The sequence below is a fragment of the Mytilus californianus genome, unplaced genomic scaffold (assembly GCF_021869535.1).
Source record: "Mytilus californianus isolate M0D057914Y unplaced genomic scaffold, xbMytCali1.0.p SCAF_14, whole genome shotgun sequence".
NCBI classification, from domain to species: domain Eukaryota; kingdom Metazoa; phylum Mollusca; class Bivalvia; order Mytilida; family Mytilidae; genus Mytilus; species Mytilus californianus.
This window is the reverse complement of record NW_026262626.1, coordinates 19,504,579-19,525,536: the sequence shown is the minus strand read 5'-3', so window position 1 is coordinate 19,525,536 and position 20,958 is coordinate 19,504,579. Positions and strand designations below refer to the sequence as shown.

Sequence of the window (20,958 nt, the reverse complement as noted above, 5' to 3'; positions counted from 1 at the left end):
TACAATTATCTTATGTGAAATGATGGTTACTCAAACACAACATAAACAATTCCCGTTCCTAAGAATAAAAAAGAAATACCGACAAAAGGTGGAAGAACATCAATTAAAATGTCAACGAATTCTGAAATGCAATAGTTTATTCCAAGTTAAAGAAATTTATTATTAAATGTATAAAGAAATAATGGTTATCACACAGCAAAAATTATTTTTCCAAGAATTAATAAAATAAAAATTCTAACAACTAGTAAAGATTACAAAATTGAAACAAGTGTTGGCACATGCAAGCTTACATAATTAAAATACAATTCTATCAAAACATATTTCTTAATGTCAGTCCCACCGGTTATGAAAAGATTGAGATGGAAGTAAATTATTTCTATCCAAATATAGTTACACGAAAATAAAACTTGACATCATTATTTAATCATGTTTATAAGCGATCCCCTTCAATCTTGTAATTAGTCTACTGTATCAGAAGCCTGTTAACCCTAAGGTTTTGGGTTCGAACACCGCACTTGGCAGGTGCTTTTGATTTCAATCTCGATCGTTTAGATTGCAAGTTATCCTGCCGAAGATCGATGATTCCCTATGAGCCTACAACCAACGACAACTGACAATTTATATCTAATAGTGCTTGTTGAAAGTGGCATAAATATCAGTTTTAAGTTCCACCAGTCAAATTTAGTTGTAAAAAAACTTACAGAGATCTCTAATAGAAAACCTTTAAAATATGAAAATGATACAACTACCTACAGATGGAAGCGGTCCTAACCTGTACAGCTAGTTCACTTAATAAGCAGACTTTATGACTGGTTAAAGTTAACTTAGGACAGGTATTATGACTGCTGTGACCGGTCCTAGGACAGAATTTATGTTAACTTAAAAAGCAGGACTGTTTAATGATTGCTCGAAAAGTTAACTTCAGGACAGGTCCATGGCCAGTATTGAAGTTAACTTTGGACGCAATTAACTTTGCCACAAGCAGTCCTACACACAAGTTAACTTATGACCAGGTCTGCTATCAAAAGTCAAACCAGACCTGTTCTTATAAAAGTTAACTTTGGTTTGGTCCATGATAAAGTTAACATGATCCAAGTTAACTTTGTTCTGGTCTGCTCCCCTAAGGTAAAGTTAACTTGATTTCAAGTTAACTTTGGTCTGGTCTGCTCCTCCAAGTTAAGGTAACATGATCCACAGTTTACTTGTAAACAGGACTGCTTTGATTGATGAATGTCATATGAGTATCGACTTCCGATCAGTGAAAATCATACGATCTTTGTCTTATTTATGTGAAAACAAATATCAACTATGCCACCAGTAAAATCTGTTACATAGCAAACTTGTACACAGGTCTTGTCAGGTCAAGCAGACCTGTCCTCAGGTCTGGTCTGGTCCGGTCAAGCAGACCTTTCCACAGGTCTGGTCTGGTCCGGTCAAGCAGACCTGTCCACAGGTCTGGTTCGGTCAAGCAGACCTGTCCACAGGTCTGGTCCGGTAAAACAGACCTGTCCACAGGTCCTGTCTGGTCAAGTAGACCTGTCCACAGGTCTGGTCTGGTCAAGCTGACCTGTCCGTAGGTCTGGTCTGGTCTAGCTGACTTGTCCTGGGAACAGGTCTGCTCTATCAAACTTGTCCGCAGGACTGGTCTGCAGCAGTCCTAAAAAAGCAGACATGAGGTCTGGTCTGCTAGGGATAAAGTTAACTTACAGGTCTGCTAAAATGTCCCCAAGTTAACCTATAGAGCAGTCGAAAGGACTGCTTTTAAGTTAACTTGTGTACAGGTTAGGACTGCACCCATCTGTATCAAATTGTTTATTGGTTTAGACAGACAGCATTGACCTTTGTTTCGAGATATCAATCCACCATTTCTAACCTTGATTAGTTTAATTGCCAATTTGCATAGACACAGCACTAAAAATCAGTTCAGATAAAAAAAGTACTCAACTCTTAATGTATTTTTTGGAATTTTACCGATTACGGAATTAAAAAAAAACGACAAAACGTTATAAATATTTAATCCATTCTAGTTTTTCAACTATATTTATCAATGTGACTATCTGCTTTTGCCTTACAGATTTGTGAATTCGTCGTTATAACATAGATTATAGATATTTATACAAGTCTAAATTGAAAACAACGTTCAAACCTATGATTGCGTTGGATAAAAACCGCAATTTTTATACGTGTGCATGCAAAACAAATTTCTTGGTAAAGGGGTCTAAATATAGCACAAACAACATTTTCCAAAGACCAAAAAAAGTGACAAAGTATATTTAACAAAACGCATTTGACTAGCAGGTCAAACAACTGATGTTCTTAAAATATATATATGAATTTACCTCCAATAGATGAAGTCCAACAGTGGTATGAACGTCTGTAGTTTCTGAACCGGATGTTGCATAAAGATAACATTTGTGATGATTAACTGCCATCAGTATCATCTGTAAAAATACAGAACAGATTTGCTGGATATGATTTATGAATCCTTTCATAGATTATATCCCCATTTTCAAGCAATTGAATGCTAACATAAAGGATATCTATCCATGATACAAGATCAGTACATGCACAGCAAAAAAAAAAAAAAACAAAAAGAAAAATACCAACAGTCACCAAAGCCAAAGGATCAGCGCTTTTAGTTCTGTTCACCATCTCTGAGTCACAGTAAGAGTATCAAATATCATCAATAATTGAGATTATTCTCAATCCAAGAACTCGTGTATTTGTGTGTTTTGTTTTATCTTGATTTGTAATTTCAAAACGGATTTATAATACTTCATTATAAGTTATCTACTGCTGCTTAATATACAATAAAATTGAGAATGGAAATGGGGAATATGTCAAAGAGACAACAACCAGACCAAAGAGCAAATCCATATATATGTTATGTACACTGAGCAAATGTACTCTACTCCTGGGAAATTCGAAATGTTCGTAATAGTAATTCACATGATTCTGGAGCAAAACATAACCCATATATCATAAATATTTTGAAAGTTCATAAAACAATCATTAGTCCTTTCCAAAATGTTTCGAATTTGTCATTCCAAAATCATAATACAGTTCATTGCGATTGACATAATTTGTATATAAAAATACAAAGATTCCACTTTCCTTTTCTATTATACAATTATAAACAATTCCTTAAAAAGACAGAATCATCGTTCTACGTACCAAATCAGCTTTTGAAATTAATATTAAAAACAATTCCAAAATTTGTTAGTGAAAGACTTTGACCTGGCAAACTGGAGTACAGAGCACACAGGGAAAAGCTAACTAGCTCGAGTTCAATAATTTGAATTTGATATAACCGTTGTTCACCTTATCGTTTTTTGCCCGCCATTACTGGATATCACAAAGGTTTCCGTAAAATGTCTACGCCATAATACAAAACATCTGACGCAACGATGGCAAAACGATTGATTTCTGATTTCTAAACGATCATTAATGTCTTGATATGCGTGTCCTTCATCTAGAACTTTTGAAATCTTTAATTAACCAAAAAAATCTCTAATGATAAAAAAGACACATACATACCGATTGTGGATCATATCTGAATGTAAACCTCTCCTTTTCAATTGGTTCTTTTGTTGTCATAGCAGACACCTGGAACATTATGATGGAACCATATAACGACTTTTGCTATTATGCATTTTCAGTTTTATATTTTTAAGCGTTTTACGACAAAGTTTAACAAAAATGCAGAATTCTAAGTCAAGTCAAAAGATTTTTCTTTAACAATGTGTTGTGCTCACACTATTCAGTATTTGACGTCATGTTTGTTTTCCAATGCTCTTCAACTTTGTGATTGATTTGGCCTTCGAATTTTTTATACGAGGGTACTGTTGAGTCGAATTTTAATCGAAATACACTTCTGGTAACCTCAGTTATAAGTATGGAATCCTTAATGTCGTGAGTTCTTTGTAATCGCGGTATTTAGATACAAGACATGAACATGTCGTTCATAATTATCTCATATCATAACTTTACTCTACGATGACATTTCATCAAAAACAATACTGTGATTACTATTCTTATGAAATACCGGTTGAATATTCAAAATGAAACATTTAAAAGATTACTGAAACGTTGACTGCAACTGCACAACGTAGGTGGTAATGAGTTTAGCAGTACACTGTTCTTGGCAGACATCTATACTACTAAAAAAGGAGGTCCAATTTGTTAGACGGCATGACGTAAAAACTACAAATCAAAGAATTCAACTTTATATATAACTTATATATAGGACAAAGGTGTAGATATAAAATTATACCATTTAAGACTCTTTCGTTATCAAAATAATTAATATTATCAATAATTAACAAGTTCCGGGTCGAATCCGTACCAATATTATATGTCACATATAGTAACCGGTTGTAGTGTTTGTACTTTAAATATCTTCCTTCCTTAAAAGGGGCACTGATATGGGTTGTGATGTAAAGGATGACGTTTAACATATGTACCGGTACAGATTGAATGTGAGTATTTTCCTACCCAGTTTCCTAACCTGTACGTGACTGGTCGTACTTATAACAGAAAGTTAATCTTCCCTCAAAACAGTAAGTACAATTTAATAAAACAAACGAACCTACACCCACCTGATTCACTCATCTTTAATACAAAAAAATCAGTGCTAAAATTTGGCGTGAGTAATTTAATTCAGCCACGAACCCGCGATTTTGCGGCAGTTTTCTTGTAATCTAATTAAATATAGGCGAACATTTTATAAATGCATCTTTGACGGAATTAAAAATGTGCCGATATATCAGATTAAAAGGAGTACGTAAACATTACCATATCCATAATCTAATATAGAAAAATAGATGATGTGGTATGATTGCCAATTAGACAAACATTCTTACAGTTCAGAATAATTTAAGTGCATACGAGCAATAATAAGTTACCGTTAGACCTTCAAAACAACAAGATCGCAAGATACAGAAATAAAGGTAAAGCTTTTCCGTTTTCGAATATGAAAAAATAATATTTTATAAAATTGTAAAAAAAGGATGACGACACTAATAATCTGTTTTAAGTACAAAAGTATAATTGGGAACAATTAATTGGAAGTAACTGTCTTATATTTACCTGCACTACGAAAAGAATTAACAAAGCTTGGACCTTCATTGCTTCGTACTTGTATAACTGCAGGACAAGATAATGAACACATTGCAGGTCAATTTATTTTCATGTTAAAGATAAGAAATTTCATTATATGTCACGAAATTCGAAATCTAACATACTAACTTAGATTTTCTGCGATATTTCAAATATATATTATGTGGAAATCCAACAAGGTTTTTGATAATTAGTTACTAGTAGCTGTAAATTTGCACTTTTGCATGCAGATCAGTATTGATGGTTAACCACATTGAAAATCAAAAAAGATACTTAACATCCTGTTTCTGTTTTCAGAAGTATCGAACTCAAAGGATAAATCAAGTCGGAAAGTCCCTTATCAAATGGCAAAATCAAAAGCTCAAACACATCAAACAAATGGAAAACAACTCTCATAATCCTTACTTGGTGCAGGCATTTCTTTATGTAGATTAAATCTGGTTTTATAGCTAGCTTAACCTTTCACATGTATGACAGTCGCACAAAATTTCATTATATTGACAACAATTTTTGAACAAAACAAACAGACATAAAAGGTAAAAATGTAAAAAAAATAAGGGTACAAAATAAAATTGTCAACATTGTGTTATAATCTTAATCGTTATAAACACCCAAAAAAAGATCAGCAAAGAAAACAAAATGGCATATAGACAAAACACAATAAAAGTTAAATATACAAAATATGACACAGCACAACAACACTATGGTGGGATGCATAAGTACCAAACAAAGCCAAACAAGAGAACTCACTGACGGGTTTACTCGATACTTATCGATACATGAGTATTCAATATTTTTCTTCAGAATAATTTCTTTATCTGTATACACAATTTTAAAAGTATGGAAATAAAACGGATTAATAGTCATCAAAGGTAACAGGTAATTTGATACGCCAGACGCGCGTTTCGTCTACATAAGACTCATCAGTGACGCTCAGATAAAAATAGTTTAAAAGCCGAACAAGTATAAAGTGTAAATGGATTAAAACAAAACAAAACACACCCAAGTATATAACAATAACATTAATTGTAGATGATAAACTCGGAACATGTTAACAAAAAATCTATTATTTTGTTAATTTAAAACATCTGTGTATTCTAACTCTAGCTGTGTACTGAAGGTGGTAATGGAATGAGAGTGTCATTATACTTTTATCCGTCAAAAGGATTTAATTCATTAGAGAGAGTAAATAAAATTATTAGTTCAGTGTGATTTCAGATTCAAAAATAAACTTCATGTGTCCAATGAAAATTTGTTTAGTTAAAATATTTTATGTTATTTTTTTTTTTTTTGACCTTCAGAACGAAGGTTTCTACTGGTAGGTCCCATTTTGTACCATATTGATAATCGTTATGAAACAAAAGTACCAAAATAAGTTCCTTTTTATTTTTTTCGGAATGAATGTCTTTATAAAGGACTTCAGATGAATGTAAACAAAACAAGTATGCAAATTTAGACATAACTCATGTAGTAACTACAATGTATATATAATGAAATTATAACGGAGTGGTTGTCGATTGATTGATTGATTGATAAGAAAAATATTTGATATTGTTACTCCGAACACAGGAATGTTCAATTGTTTTTTTTTCACTTTCTTTTTTGAATAGTATGAATTACTTTTTATCCAAGGTACCTGTTTTTGTGGATTAATAAAAATGTTTTTGAGTTGATACAAGATTTCATGGTTTTTCAAATCATCTTTAAACAAACCTATAGATAATTGGTACTTTGTTGAACATTTAGATTCGTGCATAATCTCAACCTACGATATCCACAAACATAAAATTTATATATTTAGTATTGATTCCTATTTGAATGTTTAATCCACTCACTAGTGTTTTTTTTCTTTGTAGTGAAAATGCCAAAGTAATCGTTTAAAGGATGGAGTTTAATGTCCCGAGAACTCTTATTCGTTTAACAAGTTCTCTGAATTGTCATTGTATTTCTAGTAAAAAAGAACACATTTGTTAACTATCAAGTTTTTTTTATCGGATGTAGAAGCAGAAATGCTCAAAATATCAATATATAGATATAAGAAGATGTGGTATGAGTGCCAATGAGACAACTATTCATCCAAGTCACAATTTGTAAAAGTAAACCATTAAACGTCAAGTATGTCTTCAACACGGAGCCTTGGCTCACACCGTACAGCAAGCTATAATGGGCCCCATAAATGACTAGTAAAAAAACGGGAAAAAAAGCGGTCTTATCTATATAAAAAACGAGAACCACATCAACAAACGACAACCACTGAACATCAGGTTCCCGACTACCTTTTTTCACAATGTCTCTTACCTTATTAGAAAAGTCGTTATACAAGTAATTGTCCTTAAATAGCTATTTATGTTTATGAATTGTCACGTTTTTTTCTATTATAGGTAATATATTCCTGAGGTAGAAAAGCCTTAGTATTTCAAAAATTCAAAGTTAAGTAAACAGTTAATTTATGATTATGACCGTTCATGTCAATACAGAAGTAATGACTATTGGGCTGGTGATAACCTTGGAAAAATAAAACCTCCACCAGCAGTGCCATCGATCCAGTGGTTGTAAATAAACTCATCATAGATATAAGGATTAGAATTTTGTATTTGCGCCAGATGCGCGTTAAAATGTACGAAGGACACTTTTGATCAGTTTTCATGTTTTGCATACCATCACAAAATCTTTGATAGACAGATACAAACTGAAAACAGTAAAACAGATCGGCAATACATTATCTACACAAATGCTGATACGTTCAAAACCATTCGACAACTCATCATATGAGCCCTATGCCTTAAAAACGACGAGTTTGATTTAGTTTATTCTTGCCGATAATCTTATAAACAACAGGTAGGGAGAAACTTATAGGAGTTATTGCCAATAGAAGACGATTATCATGATAATACTGATTTTTTAAGTTTTTACCTATTTCCTCGAAAACTTTGATTAGTAAGCAAAAACCCTAACAGTAACAATAATCATTAATACAAGATATATAAACATGTCCATAGGACTAAAAGTTATAGGCATGTTCGCATTAAATCTCGATTTTTCTAAGTTTGTTTTATTATTTTGGTTTTGTCTATTATCACGAAATAATTAAGGATGTACTTTGTTCAGGTTTAGGATTTGGTGTCAGATGTTCGTAATCCTTGTCTTTCCCTACGATACAGGGTAAAATATTTTGCACAATAACACCCATTTTTCTTTTCATATAAGACTCCAAAAGCTCACAAAAGGTCATTTATCAAAATGTAAGCAGATTACAGATTTTTTTCTTTCCATATGAGGCCCAAATAATACCAATGCAAATATAAGGTAAAAGTCTAGGACAACCTTTTCCCGCCATTTCTAAAAAATAAATTATCTCGAAAAGGAGCTCCATTACCTATCATTTTTTTTTGCCTATTTTAATATTCTTCAGAATTATAGTTTCAATTTAAAACTTTTACAATCTAAGAAAGCTAGAAAATGTAAACGGTTAAACTAATCAGTATTACAATATAAAGTTTTGACAGATGATTGATTAAGACATTTGCGAAAACCTTTCAAAATTTCAGTCGTCATTTGCATTTACAATCTAACAACATAGTTTAAGAATCGAACACGTTTTTTTTTTTTTTTTTTTATCCTAGTTTTTTGATAAAAGCGAAATATCTGTTTCACTTTTTTCTCGAAATTATATACTTTCAAGAAATTTAGAATCAGACATAGTATATATCGCATGTCTGTCTACATGGGCTGCATTTCATTAGACCCTGTATAAAGATTCCAATTTTGAGTCATCTTGAATACATTTCCAAAAAAAATTTAAAATGTTGTTTAAATATTGAAAAGTACCAGACAAAGCTGCCATGTTGTAACTTTTTGTAAATATCAATGAAACTTTGGAAAATTGCACTGGTGTGAAATACATTGTGGTTGACAACAGCGACTTGTTCCGCGATATGTAAGTGGCAACAGACAAGTCTAAAGCAGCAAAGTGAAAATTTTATTTTAATCAGATATCATTATTTTTTTCAGTTTAGAAAGTACAAAGCTATTTTCAGAACAAGGAAGATAACAAGTGTAACAGATTGACTGTGATCGATCGATGAAGTCCCTTGAAAGTAGCAACAAGTAAGTATTTATTGTATTTAACACGTTGTATTGGATTTGTAATTTCATTTCCCTGATACAGTGCAAACTGTACAACAAATACCTTAGAAGCATTGTCTTAATCGCTCTTTCATTGACGATCTTGACATGTCAATCCCTGAAATATGAAAAAAGTAAAATCACAAAAATACTTAACTCCTAGATTAATTCAAAACGGAAAGTCCCTAATCAAATGGCAAAATCAAAAGCCCAACCACACCAAAACGAATGGACAACTGTCATGCATAAGTACAGAGCCACGTTAAATGGATACCACCAAAACAGACTAAACAGTAAAAGTAATATTCATAAAGACAAATAAAAGAATACTACAACACGTTATTACGAAGATAAACAACGTCAGTACCCAGAATCTATACTTCAAGACCATCGTGTATTATTTGGGAAGTTGATACGGAATATTTATCAACAAGGTCTTGGTACCTTCCGATGAACTTGTTGTATATCAAGATTTGTCATTATTGTTTACACGGTGTAATTAAGTTTACTTTGTCATGGAAGATTTTTTTCAAAAGACATGTCACGATTGTTGACAATTACGTATAAGTGTATTTCAATTAATATTATTATTTGAACCAATTTTGAAAAGCACGACATGAGTACTTTGACTACCGTATAACGTTAAGAGGAGACAGTCTAAAAAATAATCCCAACTTTTCAAAATGACTAAATTTTCAAGGAAAAATATTATTTTCTCTTATCGAATTTGAATTTGTATTTTTGACAAGTTTATCTTTTGCAACCTTGCATCAATTATAAATGACAGAGGTAAAAAAAACAAGCATCTTATACGTGTAAATTTTGTAAAATATAGATTCCATCATTTTAGTTAACCCTAAAATGAATCATTTTATGTAAACAGATAAGAAACGATCGATTGATGACGATATCATGTATAATTTCTAAAAAAAAATTGATTTGTTTTTTTTTTTCTTTCGCCAGATAAACAAAAATAGTTTAAAGATCAAAAACGTTTTTGTTGGTGTAGTAAATAACAATAACAATAAGTACGATGATAAAGAATGACATAACAAAATACTTGTATACTCGAATACTTGAAATTAGTATTTAATCTTATAGGCGCATGGATACATTGTGCTTGGTTGTTGGAATCTTGGTTCAATAATTTTGTATTAAAGTCTCCGAGGGAATAGGGTTGGTTCATTATATTTTCCCATCAGTAAAGATAGTTTGGTATAATATTGTATAACATAAGTTGTAGAAGCTACATGTACCTGTGCAAGTCTTATTTCAATTCACATTTTAAGATTGGTAATCAAATGTTTGAATAAAAGCAAACACTGACAAGGAAAATTGTCTTATTTCCTTCCGTAAGAGACGGAACAACAAAATGTGTAGCAGATTTGAATAATTATTCAGACACTGTAATCAGTTTATAATGCAAACATTATTGATTTCTTATAATATTCAATCAATGAAGTTTTAACTTGTCACATCTGGTTAAAAAAAACAGACAGTTAATGCAACTAAGAGATAATCAAGTATATAAAATTTGCATAGGTGATAAAAAACATCACTTCTTTTATTGAAATTGTATATTCAATTTAGCTTGTACAGACGTGCAGTATAGAGCAGGCGAAATGCACAAGCAAATTGTGATGTATTTTATGTTCTCACTTTTACAACTTTCTGCAGGTAAGAAACTTGTTTTCCTTACATATCAAAATGATCATAATGATTTGTATGTCAAATACACAAAAACTTAAAATAAAGTAGAAAGTGATAGCTCTTTTATAATCAGGTTCTTTTTTGAGTGAACAAAACACTTAACATAGAAAGGCATGTGGTTATTTTACGCACATTAGTTTTTTTACTGATAGACAAGTAATTAAGATGTAGACTTGGGATGAGAACATTTACTCTTTACATGTATTCATTATTACGTGTTACATAGCTAATTTCATCGTAGCAGAAAACATATCAATTTTAAAGTAAAATTAATGGATTTGTAATTGTTCACCGATTACATGTGCTTTCTTTACAAATGTTCACCTATTTTTTTTTAAATTTATTCAAAATAAAATGGAATAACCAGTTACATGAAATATTTTAAACAATTATATATCGTAAACCCAATTATTTCCTTAGCACAGTTTAAGCCTTATGAATATTTCTATCATATAGAAAACTAAGTTTATTATTTTCTATCCTATATGATTAAACATTCTGAAGATAAATTATAAGATTTCCCCCGTTAGTATTTAAGGTGGTACCTAACACTACAGGGAGATAACTCTGTAAAAATCATCTAAACGTTTTAATTACGTTGTATTGTTAAGGAAATATTAAGCTTCTCAATGATCAAAATTAGTGTTTGTCAAACTGCTATATAACCAATGAAATTTTTCTGATAAAGTGGTTGGTTCAAATTTTTTGAAATTTTTATATTTTTGTCAAAGGGTCAAAGTAAACATTTTGTCAAAATTTTATGAAAATTAAACGAGCCAAATTAATATTAGTCAAGGTGTTGGGTACCACCTTAATTCATCCTTTAGTACTATCAAAGGTAATTGATTTATCTCCCTTGGAATAGTGTATGATCTGTATAACGGTTACTATTAACGTTTCTCCGTTACTATTTTTTTTTTTGTCCCATATGACAAATTTTTCAACAACCAGAGTTTGTCCATCAACAAGATATTTTTTTTCTTTATCTGATATAATTCAGAAAAAAAGTATAACAAAAATACCAAACTAAGAAGGGAAGGGTTGAAACACTAAAAAAAAAGAATATGCCCAGCAAAGCCTTTCATTTTCTCTGTTTCTAATATAAAAAATTTGTACAAATATATTTATAGTTGAGCCAATATCTAGTATATAATTTATATTCAATGCGACGATATGTTTTTCTGATTAAGTTATCTTAATGGATAAGAATAATGCATATATATTCATCCAATTGAATATTGCACAAAAGCGTGCTATCACGAGTTTAATGATGATTCTTTTGTTCGGTTAGCAATCAGATAAAACCAGAGACTTTATCATAAATATTTAGATTTTTTAAGTAAATAACATTGTATTCATGAGTAAGAGCAACTGTGACAGGTTTAGACTGAAATAAGATGTATAATACTGCAACCGTGCAATTTGAGCAGCCACATTGAATTGTTCATAAATTCATTCATGAGAAACAGTAACGCACCGTATATCGCATTGTTTATGACGCTGAAAACGCGTTCCTGTAGATTTAATGAATAATACAGATAAGCGGACGTTTAAGATTCAAAATTAATGTTTTCAACACAAACTTTTCCATTTGAAACGGTTGTAAGATACAATCGAAACAAAATAACTATATATATTGTCTCGAAATATAAATTGTAGTTGTACTAGGCTCGATACAGCAAAACTGATCAGCAAAGCCTCTAATTCTATATGCTTTTAAGCATTGTACAAACACATTTATATTAGAGACAATGCATACCATATAATTTATATTCAAGGGCCGACACGCCTTTCTGTTTTCTTTGACCTTATCTATACATTACATGCATTATTTGGATTCATTAATCTACTTTTATTCCAGGCATGACGGAATTTCCGTGTTATTTTCCCTGTCCATGGCACAATCAAACATTTCGTGATACTTCTTCTAATTATATGACGTTTAATGCTGATGGTAGAACGAGTACCATAGGGGACTCAGAAGAATCTTTGAACTACAGTTGTTTTCAAATAACAGAAAGATTTCTTATTTTGCGGTAACTTAATATGCAATGTACCTTGATGTCAAAATTGATTTGATTAATCTATTTTTTTTCAATTAACTCTAAAATAAAAAAGGTTTATTCAAAAGTATGGTTTGTAATGATCGTTTGAGTCTTATTTACTTATCTTCCAACTTTCAAAACTTTAACATATATTTGAAAATGTAAAAATATATGCACTGTCTGAGGTCCTTATTCTAAATAAAAAAAAAGAGCATAAAGCATTATAATGTAACAACTCAGTTGTTTTAGGTTTAATCAATGTAAAGAAAAGGATAAAAAGGCATTACAAAAATACAGATTAATAAAATAAATTGAAAAAGACAGATATCATTATATTGCAAAAGACAGACTTCAATTCAAAAAACGGAAAAAAGAAGAAAGTACAAGCTACAACCTACAAAACACTGCAGTGAAAACTAAAATCATTGCATTTCGTACTTGATTCCAGATTGTGATCGTCCTATATTGTATTTATCATTCGGCAAATATAAGTCAATCCAGAGAGACGCTGCGTACCAAAAATGTATGTATACAGTGGTACATATATTTTCACTTTGATGTAATATTTTGGACAGTTGGAAGAACAGATCAATAAATTAGACTCAAACGATAATGACAGGCTTTAAAATCATATCAGTAGAATATGCCAATGAAAAATTGATAATTGTAATTCATAGAAGATACAAGTAAATACTGAAAGAAAACAAAAAGAAAAAAAACATTTAAGCGTTATAAAGGCGGCAATAGTTTATTGATTTTCAAATCTCGTAAATCGATTAAAAAGAGACAAATGAAAGTAACAACCAAAAACTTAAGAATCAGACGAACTCGATATCGAGGAAAAGATCAAAATATCAGGCGTATCTTCTAGTATCTATCCCAAAAAGGCTTCGAGTGATTAGAAAGTTACTGTTCAATGTTAAAAACTTGCATGTTGCTTTATTGATTTTTCAGTTGATTTAGTTTTTTTCAATTCCCTATTTGTGTTATCTGAGACTTATATTATTGATTTTACCATGGCATATTCCATGGATTCACACATTTTGACGTCGCTGATAATGCCTGCTCACGTCTCAAAGCTGTGATACGAGAATTACGGAGCAACTGAGCAGGGTGATATAGGCGTAGAGGAGGACGATAAATGAGAGTTATTTTCCCTTATGCATTTCATATTAGTGATATGCATTTTTAACTGGTAAATCTTTTAATTTGAAGTCCTTGATCTAAAAAAAAAGAAAGAAAAATTAGGTCAAGTTCAATATTCAAGGTCATGTCATAAATTTTGATTTTGACTTTTATGACTTTATGATTTTGGTTGAAAGGGTACGTTGACATTAAATTGGAGCTTTCTCCCCTCTTATGCTTACTTTACGCGTATGGTGATATGATTCAGTCGTCATATGTTATAAAGACCTAGGGTCTTTTGATTTGAGGTCCTGTGTTTATGACTTTGAAATTAAAGCCAAGGTCATCGTTTAATTTGACGTTATATTTTGACCTTTGCTGCAACATCTTATTGTTTCATTATAAAACCAAGGGACTTGTCACATAAGGTTACAAGTCATGTAATCTTGAAAAAAAGCCAACCGGAAATGAACTTGTGTTAACAAGAAGTTGCTATTTTTGTACTCATTTAATGTGAAAGTATATAGAACCGTATATGTTTGGAATCATTGTCATGAAAACCATCAAATAATACTGCAAGTAACACACTGGAAATAACAAATTATCACTCTTATTTCATACAAAAGTGTGTAAAAGCAATATATCATTTGACAGTGTAAATGACATTTTAAACCAGATTTTAATTTTTTTATATTTTCATATCGTTATATGTCCTTTCCGCTGGAAAGACCTTCAATTGTTTTCTGAAAATTCTTTTTTATCTATTATTTTTATCTTTGTTGTCATGACGTATGTTTGTCTTTCTCTATTGATTTTATTGCCTCGTGGTAATTTTAAATACCTTCTATCAAATCGAACTCACAGAATGCGACAATTATGCACCAATTAAACCTTCTGTTATATGCCAATCAATAACATGAGTTGGACTTTGGTTTTTCTAAGATATATTTGTTAAATTCAGATTCATTATACAGCATGCAATGTATTGCACTAGTTAAGGCCGGTGTAAGTCAAAAGTAAAAATCATAAAATAAAATACAAAATAATGTACATGATGTATAGGCAAGTAAGGTAATTCATACTTTTAACAAGATAAACTAATGATATCTACACTTTTTTTAGGCAAGGTGATAGTGACTTCTTTAATTGCCTCACGATTTTTTTGATCCTGAAAGTCCTCTGAAGTTTATAATGGGAGGTTGGAGTAAGTTTATATGGTGTTGGTCTAATTATTATGGTATCATATTCTACAAACTCAAAGTTCAGTAATTGAGATATCCTTATGATGCATGTTTATATCAATAGAAAATCCAAACATAATAATTCTGACAGGATTTCTCTATACATGAAGAATATAATCAAAAGCATTTCTCAAAGTAATTAGATATTTGAAATTATACGTCCTCAACTATCATGAGTAGCACCTTTCACAAATATTAAAATAATAAATAGTTTTAAATTTTGCTGAACAAAATCTTTAAACGATGCGTTATTCCATAGTATGAATTACTTGCATAGTTTATATATAAGCAGGCGGTATTATCTCCATATCCCAATAGCATGAGTTCTAATCCCGGCGAGGGAAAAAAAAAATTTGCTTGCGCCAATGTGCAAATTTAAAATGTTGTGCTGATATTTAGAGTAATTATAAATATAATATGTGTTTTCAGCCGTGAATCACCTCTACTGGTGATCCAATGGATGGATCTGTCGTAGAATTGTCACTTGTTTAGACGTATTTATCAAAACAATTATTTCTGTGATTGTATCTCACGATCCTTTACGATGGATATTTTGCTAATCTGCAATCAATTACATCTTCATGTCTGAAATACCATGTACTGTGTTACAACTCTAGATTTTACTGACGAGGAAAGGTAACACTAGGCCATCGAAAGCTGAATTATAGTTCAGTCTAGGTGGCCGTGTGGTCTGGAGCGTTGGACACAGTGCAGGCGGTGTTGTCTCGATGTCCCAATAGCATGAGTTCGAATGCCGGCGAGGGAAGAAAAAGGCCTAGTGTTACCTTTCCTCGTCAGTAGAATCTTTAGTTGTAACACAGTAATGATATATTAGGCATGAAGATGGAATTGATTGATTTGTACTTGCCTTAGAAACACGATGAGTGCCTTATGTGGAGTAAGAAATTTTCAACCTTCCGGAGCACGCGAGTTCAACCCGGATTTTGAAAGGGATTCGTATTGCTCATGATAAGTCTCTTTTTTTTTAGTAAGTATTTGTCATGGCGTCGACAACTTTTCTTCAACTTGTGAGTTTTGAATGTCCCCTTGGTCTCTTTTGACTCTTTTTATGTCAACATTAATGTCAAACAATGTGATTGAAGGTTGCTTGCTTAACGCCAAGTTATACATATGTCAGACATATTTTTTGTGGCAGCATATAAAAAGTATAAAACTCTGAATAAATATTAATTCATAATGAAGTACAATATATATTTAGATAACAAAACAATATATCATGCTAAGTATGTGTGGTATTGTTTCTATATAAAAATAAGGAGGTGTGGTATGATTGCCAATGAGACAACTATCCACCAAAGTTCAAATGAAGTAGATGTACGCAATTATAGGCAACCGTATGGCCTTCAACAGTGATAAAAACCATACCGTATGGTCGGCTTTAAAAGGCCCGACATGAAAAATATGAAACAATTCAATTAAGAAAACTAACGGTTTAATTTATAACAAATAAACTCACGAAAAACAAATATGACAGAATTGAACCAACGACAATCGCTGAACTTCAGGCTCCTGACTTGGGACAGGCACATAAAGAATGTGACGGGGTTAAACATGTTTATGAGCGCTCAACCCTCCCCTTAACCTCGGACAGTAGTGTAACAGTACAACAAAAGAACAAACTATAAAAATCGATTGATAAAGGCTTAACTCATCAGATGGATACAAATAGAAATACATCTAACATTGTCTAACAAAAACATCAAGATAACGGTAAGTGTTGTTGAATTTATCATTTAAACGGAATTTAGACGGTTCTTTTCAGAGGTTGGCCATAAACTGTGACTCATAAGAGTAAAGGAACAAGTCTGCTATAAGAGAGGCACAATTGGTGCCCATATGAATACCTAAAATTTATTGCCGAAACGTACATACATGTTGTCAAGGAGAAAATTTAATGCTTTAATCGTCTCATAACATCTCCAATAAGTATATCTAGCATATTTAGCTTTCTCATCATGTATGTTCGAATTTATTTTGTAGAAACCCTTCGGCCAATAAAAGTTCGCTACATGTACATCATGAAATACATGTTCTTAATAACAAACAATTTGTACACTTTTTTAGATTTTATTTCTTCTTTAAACCAGACAGGAGAATTTACAGATTTATGTGAATTTTGTAAAGAGCCGCGTTTTATACAGGCAGTTTCTGGTAAGAACATTTTATGTGTATACTCGTTTTTATAAACATGTTCGCTTATCTTGCTTTTTACTTTGAATCAGATGTTCGGAATCTTCTGGTTTTATAAATGTGGTGCTATTAAAAACTTTACCCATTAACTCCTATTTTTTATTAATTTTATTACATATTATTCAAAATGCCATTTTTGAAAATCTTATAAAATCCATGTTTATTTTTCATAGTTGTTGAAAGAAAAATGTCAAAATAATGAACAATCTAGCGAAAATGGTTTCCGGCCAAAGTTTTAATTGCTTATATCTTAAAAACAAAGCATGGACCTTGCATGTTTTGGCTGTTTGGTTCCTTTATTATGTATATACTATCAATTTATAATAGTCTTAAACGCGCTTGTTTTTCTAAACAGAATAAATTACACATTTCTACAAAACACTGATAATGGATTAGTAATGAAATTCTAATCTGTTGGTTATGATTCCAATATTAGTCCAGAACATTACAAAAGTTATACGACAGAAAGTCCATTTGTAAATTATCTATGAAGATAGTTACTGAAATCATTTTCCTTCTGAAGCATCTGAGATCAACCAAAGATTTTGATGGAGGTTTTTTTTCTATGCTGTGTTTTGTATGTTGTTGTTTGTTTCTTATCATTTTTCGTTATTGGCTTTGACACCTTAGTGTTTATGGGTAATGTATTGTTAACCATTTCCCTTTTTATGACATCAGTAAATAATACATATCACGTGATTCTGATTTATCATGCGTCACCGCCCACTGTTTTTTTCAGGTTTTGTGTTTCTCCTTAATTCTAAGCGAATCATAAATTCTTTTCTTTAATAAGTCACGAATTTTAGATTTGTTTTCATTACTAAGGGTTCCAATAAAATTTGAAAGAAAAAAATGGCCAGAACGACTAATGCTTAAAGAAGAAATATATATAAATCACCACGTAAAAAAGAACTAAACAGAAGATATATGGTAAAAGAACGACTAGTTTGTTTGTTTATCTATTTGCTGAATAGTAACTGGAATCGATAAGTTCGACGTATGTAAAAATTATTATTGGTTATAAATTATGTACCGAAGCAGTCGAAGAAAAAATGAAATTCTGTTTAATGACTTATTTTCAAAAGATGGTTCATTGACCGGTACAATTTTTTTTGCAGCAATGGGACCACCGTGTAAGTATGTTACAAACATAATTGTTTGGCTGTCTGAAATTATAAACCCAAAAATAAATGTGTTTTATATTTCTTAAATGTTATTAAAGCTGATTTTTTTTTTAAATATTTTTATTATTATCTTTAGTTTTATTATCAAAATTACAATGGTTATAAGCGAAATGATAGAATTATCATAGGTAAAATTATTAGATGATTAAAAAAAATATGATCATTATCATCATAATTATCATCATTATTTCTAGATCTGTTGTCGAATCTTGCGTAGTTAAACAAAGATAGAAAACATCTTTCGAATGTACTTTCAGCTACCCCCACACTGTCGCTAGACTGCACTAGACCATCAGCATGTTCCCCGCCTGGAAAAGTTTGTAATACGAGTGACACCATCCCAAAAGTATGCCCAACAACAACTGCACCAACAACGACTACAGCAGATCCCAAAACTACAAAGAGCCCCTGTGGAAAGAAGCAGCATACTCGTCCATCAATTTAGGCAAAGACAACAGAAAACAATCGTTGAATGTGTCACCTAACAGTTTAAATACGAATAAAGATTAATCAATCAAGTATTAATTTGTTATATGCCATGAAAAAAATATATACTTAAAGTATTCGTTATCTGTTGAATCTTATTTTTTTTGGTAGTTATTTATGATCATACTATGATGGTAAAAAGAGCATAAAAGTCTGAGACCAAAAATCATATTATATATAAAACTAATCAAAGGTACCAGTCTTCTAATTTGAAACTATAGACGGGCGTCTTGTCTCCTCTCACTAGTGTCGATCAAATAAATACATACAACAAACCTAACAAACATTTAGTTCACCAAGAGTCTTTTGTCCACGTTTTAAGTCCATTTACACAAAAACATTAGACTCTGTGTCTCTTTTGAATCAGTATTCATTGTACAATATGTTAATCATGTTAATGAATGAAACTCTTGACATTCTTGTAGTCAGTTATTTGGGAAACTGTTTTCGACAAGAAGCTGATTCTTTCATTTTCCTGTTTTGCAATGAAACAAAGTATGAACTTATGAAAGTTTGAAAAAGAAGTTATACTGTGAACTCCTTATTATGCGTTGAATACCAATTTTTCGCTAACTTTGTAGGTTCAGGTGAGCTTCAAATTTAAATGTTCAAGCAATGACAAATTCTCTAAAAGGTTACAACCAGAATTAGTCAAAACCACGAAATCAAATATCAACGAAATAAAATACAAGTTTCTTTATCTATGAAAATTGATACCCACGAAAATAAATTAATGAATCCCTAATGGACATTATGTCACTATGTGAAGGTGTCCATTTGATGTCTTCAAACGTTGGTCTATCTTGTTGATAATTACCGGCTATATCATTGAAATTAAAACTTAATTTCAACACAAAATGAGGTTTATATATTCACAAATTTAAGGATAAGTGTTATGATTTTCATTTCTTACCATGATTTCATTGAAAGAAAACTGCTGGTTACAAGGTAGCTATTGAGTCAAGAGTTAACAAAACCTTTCAGAATTTTGTGTCCTCAATGCTTCTTCAACTTCATAGTTTATTTTTCTTTTTTAGCGATGAGTGTTTTGAAGGCGCGTCTAGCGTGCAAAATTTTAATCCTGGTATCTATTATGGTACAACCAGTGGGTCGATGCCATAGTTGGTGGATGTTTCATCCCCAAGGGTATCACCAGCCCAGTAATCAGCACCTCTGTGTTGACATGGATTATCATTGATATGGTCATACTTATAAATTTACTGTTTATAAAACTTAATTAGAATTTTTCGTAATGTTGAAGGTTTTCTACCTCATGAATAGATTACTTAAGCTGTATTTGGTAAAACCTTTTCTTAATTTTGGGTCCTCAATGCTCTTCAACTTCTTAGTTTATTCGGCCTTTTGAACTTTTATGATTCGATTGTCACTAATAAGTCTTTTGTAGACGAAACGCGTGTCTGGCGGTCAAAAGTTTAGTTCTGGTGCCTATGATGATTTGTCTTTCACAGAAGACGACGTCTATATAAAAATAAGAAGATGTGATATGATTGCCAATAAGACCACCACTTACCAAATGACATAGTTAACAACTAAAGGTCACCTAACGATCTTCAACAATGAACAAAACCAATACCATATATTCCAATTGGTGTAACAACAATTCTGTCCTTTTTTCCTCGATTGTGACCTACATAGTCACCGGTGTTGTACTAACATGAGCAATAGGGAGGGTACCACATGTGGAGCAGGATT

The 20,958-nt window shown here is 31.5% G+C and overlaps 1 long non-coding RNA gene across 1 annotated transcript; it reads left to right on the top strand.

The window, feature by feature from the left end:
* Positions 1 to 17,455: 17,455 nt before the first annotated feature.
* LOC127724341 (uncharacterized) lies at positions 17,456 to 19,232 on the top strand. The gene is made up of 3 exons (XR_007992454.1): positions 17,456 to 17,536; positions 18,694 to 18,708; positions 19,017 to 19,232. It is a non-coding gene; the product is annotated as an uncharacterized LOC127724341 (long non-coding RNA).
* The last annotated feature ends 1,726 nt before the right edge of the window (positions 19,233 to 20,958 follow it).